This window comes from Panthera tigris, chromosome C1 (genome assembly GCF_018350195.1).
Source record: "Panthera tigris isolate Pti1 chromosome C1, P.tigris_Pti1_mat1.1, whole genome shotgun sequence".
In the NCBI taxonomy this organism is placed as follows: Eukaryota; Metazoa; Chordata; class Mammalia; order Carnivora; family Felidae; genus Panthera; species Panthera tigris.
Genome location: NC_056667.1, coordinates 69,246,243 through 69,259,669, shown reverse-complemented (window position 1 = coordinate 69,259,669; position 13,427 = coordinate 69,246,243). Strand labels below are relative to the sequence as shown.

Here is a 13,427-nt window from a genome sequence, read left to right as displayed (position 1 = left end):
TGTAAAAGTAGAAACTTGTTTGGAGGTAGGGTGGATAATCAAAGATTAGCTGTACATCCCAGATAACTACTCCTACTCCCGTAATTATGGAGGTAATCAAAGATGAATATTCCCTTCATGAAAAATGGAGATGGAAAGAACATGTTGGCATAAATCTTGTGTATAAACCAACAGGAGTTCAACAGTCTTAAAAAGCAATTTAAACTAAAGCACTTCTGAGCTTTGATTTACATTATATAGGCAGCCTGACTATAAAGTTGGCAGTTCTCTTATTACAAATGTAACTCTACCACGGTTCAATGAAACATTTTCTTACTTCTAAACCTAAGTCTCTTTTTAGAAATAAATTAACATTTTGGTTCTTTATACTGTATTTTAGATGCTTTACTTTAGAAGCAATATAATATGTTTCATTACTCAACACTATAGAGAGCTAAATTTATGTTTATTAAATTTTGTATAATCATTAATACAAGCTGCAGCATCCAAGAACATCAATTTGGATTATTGGCAATTACTTGAAACACTGTAGATAGGATAACAGAAGTAAGGCTTTTCCTTGGTGTCCCTTTTTAATTCAAAGGACCGGTGCTCACAGTCTGAGACTTACCACTTGAAAAGACAACAGAGACAATTAGAATCAAATTACCCAAATGCTGTGTTCCTTCACCACCTTTTTTGAAGCAAATTTTGATAACAAATATGGCACCGTGGTTAAGAACATGGCTTTCAGTGTCAGCGGGAACTGGGGTTGAATCCCTGACCCTGCTACTTCCTAACTGGTCTTAGAGAATATAGAAGTCTTTTCCTCTTTAAGCCTTAGTGTACTTTCTCTAAAATATATAATATTAGTACTTACCTCACAGGAGTGTTTTAAGTACAGAAAAAGATAAAACCATCAGTGTGTTATTGGGACTAGAACAGAGTAAGAATTCAAAAAATATTAACGTTATTTTAATATTGTTTTCGACAGAAGCCCTAAAATTTGTAATTTTCTTGCAAACAAACATTTCTGGGGGAAATGGTCATCAAAAACAAAGTTGGATTAATTCAGTTATTCAGGAAAAATTATCTAGTGAAGTGATTCTTTAAATTTTGGTCTGTGACATTTTATCATGCTGCTGGTATGTGTGTGTGTGTGCATGTGGGTTTCATTTTTGGTATGATAGCCTCCATTCCTGCTACCATGGATACTCTCCTGTGTTCATGGGATCAGTGTGCAAGCACAATATAGCCCAATATAGCTAAGGACAGAAGCTAGCTGACACTCACTGCTTGAATCATTTTGTCCAGTGGTTGTCCAGCATCTCCTCTGAAGAGGCACTGCGGGCATTGATGCAAAACAGAAAGATATATACACTTAGTGCCCATTCCTGTAAGTCCCTGTCTCTGACTCTCTATCCCCTTCCTCTGTCCTTTGCCAACATGATTCTTAACATTCAGCGTTGCTTATTGTGAGCTATCTGTCTCTAAGCTTCAAGGAGCCTTTATAGGCCTTTGTGAGGATACTGGATTCTGAATCACAAGAGATTGCCCTATTTTTTATAAATCTCCCCTGTTTTGCCTTATATTCTGAACCCTTCTCAGTGCAACACTCCAAGGACATTTTCATAAATAAACTCTTAATTTCTGCCACTATGTATTATAAAAGTTCTTAAGAATTTTGGCGAATAGTCCATACGAAGGATGGACCTTGCCCATTTATGCCAGGGGAGGACTTGATCCTAACTACTGATCTGGCATTACTGGGAGAGAGGCAAGTATAAAGCCTGAGGAGGCAAAACATTCTCTGTCAGGCACTGACCTCACGTGAGACCTTTAAATGGTGTCCAAGCAAGTAACAATGCTTTCTTTCCTCTGGCAATGATGAGGGGAGAGGTAGGCATTGAAGGTTCTTAAGCTCATTTACCCATTAAATGTCTCATTCAAGGTCTTGATGTCTCACTTCTCTCCTATCCTGGCCCTGACTTTGGCATAGAAGATTTTCTGGGGCTATGAATTTAGATTCAATTGAAATTACATCTCTCCTATGATCAGATGATAGACCTAAATGTCAGCCTGTTCTGCACATCAGCTGCAGAAAAGGATCTCAAACACTGCCATGAAAGTGTTCTGCCTTTACAGCTTGGGATTGATAGTTGGCTGACCTAAGGCTGCCATTCTTTTTTTCAAGGCTTTTATGTCAGTTATAAAAAGTCAGTCTGCTCCACAGTCTTATATTTATTCTCATGTCTTTCAAGTTCTAGAGCATTATCTCTTAAACTTTGCACTGCATTAGAATTCTTGGAGAGCTTTTCAAAACACAGATTTTGGGATCCCAATTCCTGAGTTTCTGATTCAGTAAGTCTGGGAAAGGGCAAGTGCCCACATGATACTAACACTGGTGGTGCAGGGACCACACTTATGGGGACCAGTGTGCTAGACCTATTGAAAGTCAGAGCTTTCTCTTCCTTATTTCTCTTCCTAATCTACCATATGTAAGAATGTATGTAACTGTGATACTACATAATGACTGAATTATAACATTCCATTTTCCATCAGAAGTATGGTTCTGATTTCTCTCTGGTCAGCAGGCAATTCAATTCTAGATTCTTATCCTGAGAACCTACTTTCTAATGTGTCTACCATAATGAAGAATTTCAGCATGGATTCCCTCAAGCATACCCTGAGACAGAGATTTGGGTACAAGTAGTTTATTTGGGAGGTATATGGGTCTGTATCCAATCAGGACTCAAAACTCACACAGATATTTAAACATGGAAGGTTTTATATAAAGAAGTATTAACTATATGATGAGATTGGAGTAACAGAGATGAGCTAATAAGGAGTAAAGACAACTGTGAAGAATATAGACATAACAGATACAAGGAGTCGCCTCTATCCCCCTAAGCTGAGATAGAGTGCCAAAGGAAGAACCTCTGATAGAGGGTCTCCATCACTCCACCACACACCCACACCCCCCCCCCACCCACCCACACACACACATTCTCTCTGTCTCTCTCTCTCTCTTTCTCCGGATGGCCAGTATCCAGACCGTCTTGAATGGGATGCAGCTTGGATCCATGAGTTCACTGAGGCTGTAAAGATGCCTAAGGGGTGCCAAGGAAAGCCATCCATGGGGAGATAATGTACTAATGCCACTTCACTGCAAAGCTGCTCTAGGAGCTGCCATGGAAAATTATTCATAGGAGATGCTGGGCTTGAGGCACTTTGCTGCAAAACCGTCAGAGAGGTATGCCAGGAGAAGCTGTTTATGGAGAGTTGACTGCCAGATACTGTGGAAGCTTCATGTGCTGCTGCAGCTTACCTAGTGGAACATACTGGAATCGGGGAGAAAGCTTCCTTCCCCTCCATTGTGTCTCTCCAGCACCCTCTACTGAAACTGCTTAATGTTCTTACAACTGGCAGGGGAGAAATTCTAAAGGCGTCATCTCTATTATCACAGAGTCAGAGATAAAGGGTAGATTGGGGGTGAATGAATTGGTACGTGGCACAGGAAGCAACGTGTGGGAGTGAGGAAGTTATAACAGGAAAAGAGAAAATTCATAAAACCTTAATTTATGAGCAGGTTACTCTTTTGGGAAACTGGAGTCCATACCTACTGGGGGTCATCTGATGGGATTTATAGAACACAACTCAGAGTTGCCTCATAAAAGAGGAAGAAGCTGGGGTTCTTGCTTACAAATTCCCTTTTCTCATTAGTTGAAGTGACTCCTAAGGGTGCTTCTTGGCTTGTACTTCTGGTCTACTTGCACAAACCAAGGTCACATCTATAGCCTAAACATGATCCCAGGCAGAGATACAGTTAGAAGTAGGCTCACATGGAAACTTTGTGAGGTCACGGCTTTCGTAGCCCAAGCAGACATGGGCAAGCACAGCATCAAGGGCATTAACTGCATCATCATGAAATCCTAAAAAAAACAAGACCTACCTCACTCAGAACTAGAATAAAGTGGAAAACAAAAAAAGCAATATCCAGAATTCATGTTAAATAAAACTGTGTAGGCATTTCAAATGGTCTGTATAAATTCTACAACTTCTACCCAAGCTCTAAGACCTTCTGATAATGATAATGGTCGTTAACACACATCAAATACTTAGCATATTCCAGGCACTATGCCAACTAATTTGCTTACCTCATTTCTTACTCACAGTAAAAGAAAAAATTAGGTACTATTATTATTATCACATTACAGCTAAGGAAACCTTGGTTTAGAAAGTTTAAATAAGTTGGCTAAGTCTCCAACATCAGTAATTGCTGACTCTTACCTCTGATCCTTACATTCCTAATCCCACATTCCTGACTGGCTGTGTTCAATTTGTGTTTGCTTTGTACATTGTACTCACTCAGAAAATGTTAATCAATAATGATGGTCTTCAAAATGAGAATTCTGGAATTCAATCATCTAAGAAATATTAAGTGACAATCTCAGATACCATGAAAACTGCCAGATTTGCCTCCTTGCTTCTCATCTCTTCAAATTCAAAACATTCTCTATACTCAGTCTGAATACTGAATACTCTGTATTCTCAATATTTTTGAAATATTTGCTTCTTTTATATCTTCTCTCTGATACATACAAATCAATGTATTCTGACTCAATTTTGTGAATCTATTCCAATCCAAAATATTTATTTTATCTTTTAAGCCATATAGTGCTCTTTTATTTCTAGCTAGTTACATACTTCCTTACATTATTGTTTTATTTTTATATTAATGTTATATTTTGTGAATCTTTTAATCTACCAGATAATAAACTCATTAGAGTCAGGAATTCTATATTATGAATCATTCGTATTTGCTACTGTGTCAACCATTGTTGAGTCCATATTAATTCAATAAGGACTATTGGAATAGGCATTATTAAAAGTAGGGATAGCAACAAGAAAACATGGACCTTTTAGTCTTAAAGAGAGAATTAGCAAGAAAATCCCATTATCCAAATTCAAAGTGTTCCATTTAATCAAGGTTCTACTGTACTATGCTCCTTCCCTTTTCTGTGTAATTAAAGCCCTCCCAAGCAGATTAAATAAGCAGAGATAGGGTTTTCCTTAATTTTATTTTCTCTCTTAAATTCAACCAGCATTAAACAAAGAGATGTTCCAATCTCCCAGTAAGAATTAATTTCTTCCTCTTCTAAAACAACTCTTATAGCCTCTGGATTATAATTACTCAGTGAACATCACAGAGCAAAGCTTACCTTCTGTAAGAGTCATCTATGTACTTACTCGTGTTACTCACTAGATTGTGAGATCCTGGGGTTCAGGAACCCTGTGATTTTAATTTTGAATCTACAAGCAGAGGAATTAGTACATGAAGGCACTCAGTAACTATTTGATGTATCTAGTTTTATCTACTGGTATCTGGAAATGTACCTAACAATATAATAGTTGACGTACAAAGCTGTAAAAGTTTTAACATACTTTCCTATTCTTATCTTCTCATCAATATGTAATATAAGTATAGAATTTCCATTTTGACAATGGGGAAACTAAGTCACATAGAGGGTGAAGTTAGGAGTAATAATATTTTGAAACTCCAACCACACATTGTGTCCTTTACTATGTTTTATTTAACCATTAATTTTGTACTAGTAACCAGGCAATAGATGCTCATGCCTATCTTGTACTTAAGTATTATATTTTTATCAGATGAATGGTTAGATACTACCAAGTCTAAGAAACACATAAAAGGCACGATTCCTGACCTCAAAAAGTTTACAATCTTATTTATGAATGGATTTTGAAGGCCAGTGGAGTTAGGGAAAGGCAGCCCAGGTGATGGTTTTTTGTTTTTGGTTTTTTTTTTCCCCCCTGTAAAACACTTTCTCATCCTAAAGGTCATAATGCTTTTAGAGTAAAGGTCTCAGGTTTTAGTGTGCATAGTGATTACCTGAAGCACTGATTAAAATGGCAGGTTCCTAAACTGCATCCTCCCAGCTTCTACCATCCAAGTTAATAATGATGCAGATCACTTCTTCAGAATCCTGTGGAAAGGCTCAAAGAGAAGTGACCAGCATTGAGTTCTAAACTGAATGCACAGCCAGAACAAAAAGCATGAGTGGATAAATTGGCCTTCCATCTCCCCAGACTCCAATATAAGACAGAAGAAACAGCTCTCAGAAAAACCAAACCAAAACAATAAATAAAAATAATAAAAACCAAAAACACACTTATTTCTTTTGTACAAAGTCAGGCTGTTTCATACCAAGTCACAGAGGCTCCACTTTGCAGCTCTTAGCAGGAAAGGGAGCACCATGAGGGCTTCTGAGAATACTGCGTTGCGGAAGAACTTGTGAGCACCCGGTGAGCATCTCTTCAGATCGTCACCGAGATACCAGCCTTAATTAAAGGAAAACAAGAAAGAAGGCAGAGAGGGAGACAGAGAGGCAGAAAAGAGGGGGTGTAGGCAAGCCTGAAAGAAGGAACAGGAAGGGAGGGAGGGCAGAGTAGAAAATGAGATGGTGAGTGTCAGAAATCGCAGTAACAGAAAAACAAGAATAGATTTAGAGAAAAAGGAAACGATGCCATGCTCTACTGTTCTAATCTGGAGAGCCAGAGAGGGCAGTTCTACTGCATGCTTTATTAAACTGACTTCTCCATTTCTCCCCAGGCTGGACTGCACAGAGGAAATTCATTAGCTCCATTTAAATGCACACCCCAGAGCCCACCTTCAGTTTCCAGCACAGCACAACACGTTTCACATTGGATAAACCACTATGACTCTAGAGAATATTTTTCTTTTCTTAAACTTAAATCAGCCTTCATGGAACAGTTTGTATTCTTATGATTTTTTCATTATAAGTGAAGAACTACTCTATAGACAAGGACTGGGTAAAGTCATTATACTAAATAATTCATGGTAGAGAATTTTGTTGTAATGAGATCAACAAGGCACTAATGCTCTAGGCCATTGGACTGGGCTTAGAAATAATTTTATTATTGCAAACTTCTTTCCCCTGTATTGGTTCTTGTTAAAATGGAATTTAACTGTGCAAATAAACTTATATATATTTACAACTCACCAATGAATACCAGTTATCCATAGTCAAAACTTTAGAATTATTTTTAACTGTTCATATATTATACCCACATCCTATAAATGACAAAGTTCTATTCTCTACTGTTGTTTTTTTTTTAATTATTATTATTCCTGTTGGATCTTCCAACAGTGTCCTATCAAACTATCAATCCTTCACTGTCCCTTAAATGTTGATCATCCTTTGAGACTTTTTTCTCTTACTATAGACTCCATTAAATTGTCCATTCTCATGACTTTAATTACCATTTATATCTTGATAACTTTCATAGTTATATTTCTAGACCACCCCACTCTCCTAAGAGTTATTTGTATATTATCAACTGTGTTTTGGTTATTTTATATGGATGTAACACAAACTAATGTCCCAAACCAAATTTATCATAAAACCCCCAAGGCACATTTCTATCTCCCCCTGTAATCATTAACTCAGAGAATGACGCTACATCCATCTAATTGGCCATGCCAGATGCTCCTTACTCCATCATCCCTCATTCAAATTACCACCATTTGAGACATTTTTAAAAGGGGAGGGTGATGCCTCCCAACACTGGGATCCACTGACCGAAGAAGATACAGCTTATTATCAATCAATTATATCAATCAATATAGCTATATTATTCAATGACTTATTGGAGTGACCTCCTTCTAATCCCATCAGCATTAAAGATAGGACAGAAATCAAGTTCAGACCAAACAGCCTTGGGAAATGTGACATTCAGGATCCAGGCAGTAAGTCACCTTCCTAATAGCTGGCTGACATACTGAACAGATTCTTCCCCATCATACATACTCTCCCATATCAGCAGAGTCCTAGACATTGACCCCAGATACCCACTTCCCCTGAAGAGCTCTATGAAGAAAGAGCTCTACAGAAGAGAAGAGAGTTCTTTCACCACGTATTCAGAGGAGATGCCATTCAGTATTAGCTCTGCATCAGTCAGCATTCTTACACCTAAAAAAGAGATGTCAACCATTATTTTTGACACTATAGATCTATAGATTGAGAAATTTTAGGACTAATCTACACTGGTTCTAACTGGGAGCAGACAGCTTGCACAGTGTGAAGCACAAGATGCCATAATGACTGGCACACCATGCTTCAGTAGACATGTTTCAGGTGGAAGAGAATTTCTTTAAGGCAGGTGAATTTTGCAAGCTGTCAGAATTTATGTTAGTGATCCTGTGTGTGTGTGTGTGTGTGTGTGTGTGTGCGCACACACGTGTGTGTGTGTGTGTGTGTGTGTGTGTGTGTGTGTGTGTGTTTCTTCTAGTGGAGTATATGAGTCATTTGCCTAAATGCAATCAAGGCAGTCCAAATCATCATTGATGTTAGAGTCAGAGACCTCTAAAAGAAATGACTTCTGTGCAGCCCCTTACATTGGGAAGGGAATTTTCCCTGGTTCTCCACAAGGGATCAGAGGAATTCAACTTCCCTAATAGTTTTTGCAATAAGAAGTCATCTTACAGATGAAATTTATGAAAAAAATGAGGAAATTTTATTACATACCTTCTGTTTGTTGTTATAGTTCCTGACTCCATAAAGGATGTCCACAGTCATCACTCCCAGGGCCTTGTCACCTTTATTTTAAAGACTTTTCTCTGTGTGATAAACTTACACCCTCTAACAGATAAGGGAAAGTGTCTGTCCAAAGTATTTTTTTTTCTTTCTTTTTTCTGTTAACACAATCATCAGTTTTCAAACATTGTGAAATACCCTATATGCTTTTTACCTTTATATCTATAGATTTTTCAGACTAGAAAATCATTTCTGCAATCTTGGCCCTGGAGACCAGAGAGCTGGCAGTATTGCAGATGACAGCATTTCTTGGCTGTGACATCCACATCTGACTGCCTGCATTTCTCCTTTTCCTGGGCTTAATGGGAACCTTGAAGCCATAGTCAAAACACAATAAATGCTGTTCTTAGCCCTCCCTCCTGCCCCGTTGATACTTTCCCTGAATATAATATATTTGTTTCTATTTCTTCTTTCATCCTTTTTCCTTTTTTCTTTTGTGATTACCTGGAGAATTATTTCTCCTAGTTTCAGAAGAGCAGCTGCTGCTATAAAAGTCCACTGAATTTTATCCCTGTGACAACGAATCTTACACTGTCATAAAGATACCTTTAGCATCCCTCTGCATCCTTAGGCACAGAGGAAAGGAATGCATCTGGGAACACATAGTTGCAAATAGCCTGAGTGTTGCCAAACATCAGAGAGCCCAGATCTGGCTAGTGGTCAGCTCAGGCCCTGGCATCTTGCCAAGGAATGCTGGGAGACCTGGAGGGGATTTAAAACTATTAATGACTCCAGCCAATGTGTTTTATGCAGTAAAATTAGAATAGTGGTGTCTAGTCAATATCAACATTACATTTCAGGGTTTATTTTCTTTTGCAAAGCTTTTTGAAAGTCCACCAATCACACAATTGGTAAGCAATGTGATTCCTGCAGGTCACCTGGGAATTATTATGCTTACATAAATTAACACAGAAGCAAAATAAATCATCTGTATAATGTTTCTAAACCACCACTTCATTTTGTCAATGTAGATTTGATGTAACTTATTGTAGCATTTATTAAAATGCCAATAATGGTCTACTGAATCCCATATTAAAATGTGTACCGGCACTGCTTTTGATTGGCCTCGGTCTGGGAACTAGCGGTCTCAACAACGTTCTCAAGTCCCCATATAAAATGTTCCATGTGGCTGGAGATGCTATGCACTCCAGATTAAGACCCATACCTAGAAACCAGTTGCTACCAGATCAGCCTTGACTCGGTGCCCAGCTCTGACAACAGGATATATCTGACTCCCCAGCCCCAGTCTATTCTATGTGTTGTGTTTTTACAACTGAGCCCCATTTTTTTTTTTAAGTTCTGGTAAATGTCCTAATAATCATGTCTTCTTTTTAATCAGTGCTGTGGCTTTTTAAAACAACAACAACAACAACAACAACAACAACAACATCTTAAACTGGGATGTCTGGGTGGCTCAGTGAGTTAAGCATCTAACTCTTGATTTCAGCTCAGGTCATGATCTCATGGTTCATGAGTTCGAGCCCCACATCAGGCTCTGTGCTGACAGCATGAAGCCTGCTTAGGATTCTGTCTCTCCCTCTGCCTCTTCCCCACTCACTCATGTGCTCTTTCTCTCTCTCTCTCTCTCTCTCTCTCAAAAAAAAAAAAATTAAAAAAAATTTTAAAAATAAAAATGTCTGAAACTTCATGGGTTTATGGATTCTGCCATTGTGTAAGTCTTGATGAAAGCTGGGTCCCTGATGGACAGCCAAGGAGAAAGAAGATAGGTTCTGTTTTAAAAATAGAAAAAAAGCAGCTAATAGGAACTCACATGTGATTTAAATTTGTCCCATTGGACTCTTCCTGCCAGGGCATTTGAAATAAATGTTCACAGAAGCATGGATGATTCAGAATTCATTTGGGCAGAAGTAGTGCCGCATCCTTTATAGACCGATAGTAGCAGCAGTAACCCAGCTTCGTCATTCCCGCCCAAAGGGCTCCAGGTTTAGTTTATTTCAGTTGATTGCAACCGAGAAACAAATCAGAACGTTCTTTGTTTTTGCAGCCTGGATCCCGAAACCCAGCTAGCAAGAAGCTGTTGACTGGGGAGACAGGTCAACTTCTAAGTGTCATTCAGCCAGGAGTCTTCCCACCTACAGAAACCAGCAACTAAAGGAACTATTCCACGTTGGACTCCCATTGCCTCTCTACTTTATTCATGTTTAATGCAACTTGTGTCTGATTGAACCCGTACACCTTGTGCCTGCCCTGGATTCATCCTTCTCCAGAAGCACTTGCCACTGGGTCAACTCTTCCAGGACCGATCCTGTTAAAGTGAGTGAGACTTCGTCAGAACGGGGCTTCTCTTGGCCTATTTCCTGGGGAACAGGATACTTTGGTTTCAGAGAATTGACAGTGTGCAAGTGTTACGATAAATGTGGGAGTGGGGTAAAATAGATCTTACAGGAAGCTCAAAGAAACTGAGCTACTCTGAGCCAGTTGCAGAGTGGTGTTGCTTCAAAATTATAGGGATTGACTTTCAAAATTGTTGAAGAGTAATTGATTTTTATTATGAATTTTATTGGAGAGGCGGCATAAAAATTTCTAAAAATTTGCAGAGTTCTTCCCATAGGAAAACTTCCTTATGTTCCCTTGAAGCCATTTTCTCACTGCAGCTGTTCCTATTCATTCCATCCCCCCACCCCATCCACCAGGCACAGCTCCTTCCCCCTAGTTATACACTCCCAGTCACCAACTCCTCTGAAGGTCTCAGGCAATCTGCCCTCCAGGAACCTCTCCACCCAGTTCTTTCACACCTCCTTTCCCATAAATAATAGCCCCTGAGAGGTACAGTCCCTTTCCACTTGGTCTTATTTGGTTTTGCTAAGAGTAGCCAGTTAGGAATTCTGGTTCATCCTAGGAAAAAATACTTGTTGATCACCTATCGTATGCAGCTATAGATTCATTACACATAGAAATTAGGTTGGGGTGGAAGGAGACCACTGTGGCTTACCTGGGATCAATATCTGTATGAGTTTTGTCCAGTAGAATTTACTGATAGTTCAAAGGATATCACTGTGAATCGAATACATTTCCTGAAAGAGCATTTAAAAAAAAAGTTATAAGAAGAATTTTTTTTTTACATTTTGTTTTGTTTTGGGAGATTTAAATTTTAAAAGAAACTTTATTGGAGTGAAATTATACATGACTCTTAGTCTATCCTATTTTTCATCATCCCTGAATTAAGGATTTTGTAATATATGATTTCAACATCTAGAAATAAGAAAACAGTTCCCTAAATCTGGGTTTGCTTAATTCTTTCTTTCTGAAAATCAATGGGAAATTCATATAGTTTACATCACCAAATAAAATTTAATAGGTTATATATGAGGACTGAGAAGCAGGGCCTTGTAGCATGTTCACTGTTGGGGAAATAATTTTAAATGGCTAGAGGAACTGAGGAGTTTCTGACCCTGGAAAATATCTAAAAGCTGCTGAAAGAAGAGAGATAAACATTGACTCTGACACAACTCTTTAGTGGCTAGGAAAAAAAAAACAGTAACAAAAGGTTATTTTACCAACAAAATAGCCAATTTCCTAACTGATCAATATGTGTGTATAAAACACATGGGAGGGTCTGCCACCTCACGGTTACCTTAACAGCCTTAGTTCCTGCTCTCATAAGCACCCTTGTGAGCCATCTGTTAAAAGAACTCAGTTAACAGAAACTATAGAGGGGTCAACTCACTAATCTAGGTGGAACTGATGAGGGAGCATAAGGCAGGCTGAGGGCAAAGTACAAACTAGCACCCCCTTCCCCCCCCACCCCCACCCCCCAGCCGCCAGATGGGATATGTGTGATATTCCTCAGTCACTCCTGGCTGCCCAAAAACAGAGGAAAGGAAAGAAAACAAATGGTTAACTGATAAAGATCACAGTCATATAGGACATGGGTCTCCATCAGTTTACAAATATCTTAGTAAGTTACAAGAAAAAGGCAATCTTATCAATAGCCTAATCTCCAGAAACCTGTAAACTAACTTTCCTGGAACCCCAACATCACCCTCTCCTCCATAGCGATGTGGGAACAAAGGCAAGAAGGAAATGGCAGGTAAAATTAAATTTCTTTATGACCTGCAGCCCATGGACAAATACTAAAGCAAATACAGTGTGTAACATTTCTCTAGGAACCCCCTACAGTCCTAATGTTACTGTCTTACTAGAAGAAAAACAACCTTAGCTTGACAATAGCAAGGCTCCTGGCATCTTAAGAGTTCTCTTTAGCATATCAAAGTCCTTCCAAAAACCTCAGTTTTGACTTTACCTCTCCCAACTCCATAGTAAATAACCAGTCACTCTTTACAACCCCAGTGCAGCTCTTTCTGCTCATGGATCCTATCCCCATGTTTTAATAAAATCACCTTTTTGCACCAAAGATGTCTTCAAGAATTCTTTCTTGTCCGTTGGCTCCAAACCCCACCCTCACCCCAAAACTTCATCAGAACTGGTCTGTGGAGCCTCCTGAGCACTTCACAGAGGAAGGAACGGGAATCACCAAGTGTATCAGGAAAACCCAGAAGGAAGCATATCTTATTCCATCTTTAAAGTACTCTTGGAGGGGTGCCTGGGTGGCTCAGTTGGTTAAGCATCCAACTTCGGCTCAGGTCATGATCTCGCGGTCCATGAGTTCAAGCCCCACGTCAGGCTCTGTGCTGACTGCTCAGAGCCTGGAGCCTGTTTCAGATTCTGTGTCTCCCTCTCTCTCAGACCCTCCCCTGCTCAAGCTCTGTCTCTCTCTGTCTCAAAAATAAATAAACGTTAAAAAAATTTTTTTTTTAAAAGTACTCTTGGAGCAGTTAACGCTGCCTT

General features: G+C 39.0%; 1 long non-coding RNA gene across 2 annotated transcripts in view; it reads left to right on the top strand.

Moving 5' to 3' along the window:
- The window catches only part of LOC122241144, a 100,143-nt gene that overhangs the window by 77,499 nt on the left and 9,217 nt on the right, over positions 1 to 13,427 (top strand). For both annotated transcript variants that reach the window (XR_006221131.1, XR_006221130.1), the window contains exon 3: positions 10,624 to 10,892. This is a non-coding gene — a long non-coding RNA (uncharacterized LOC122241144). The remainder of the gene's footprint in view (positions 1 to 10,623; positions 10,893 to 13,427) is intronic.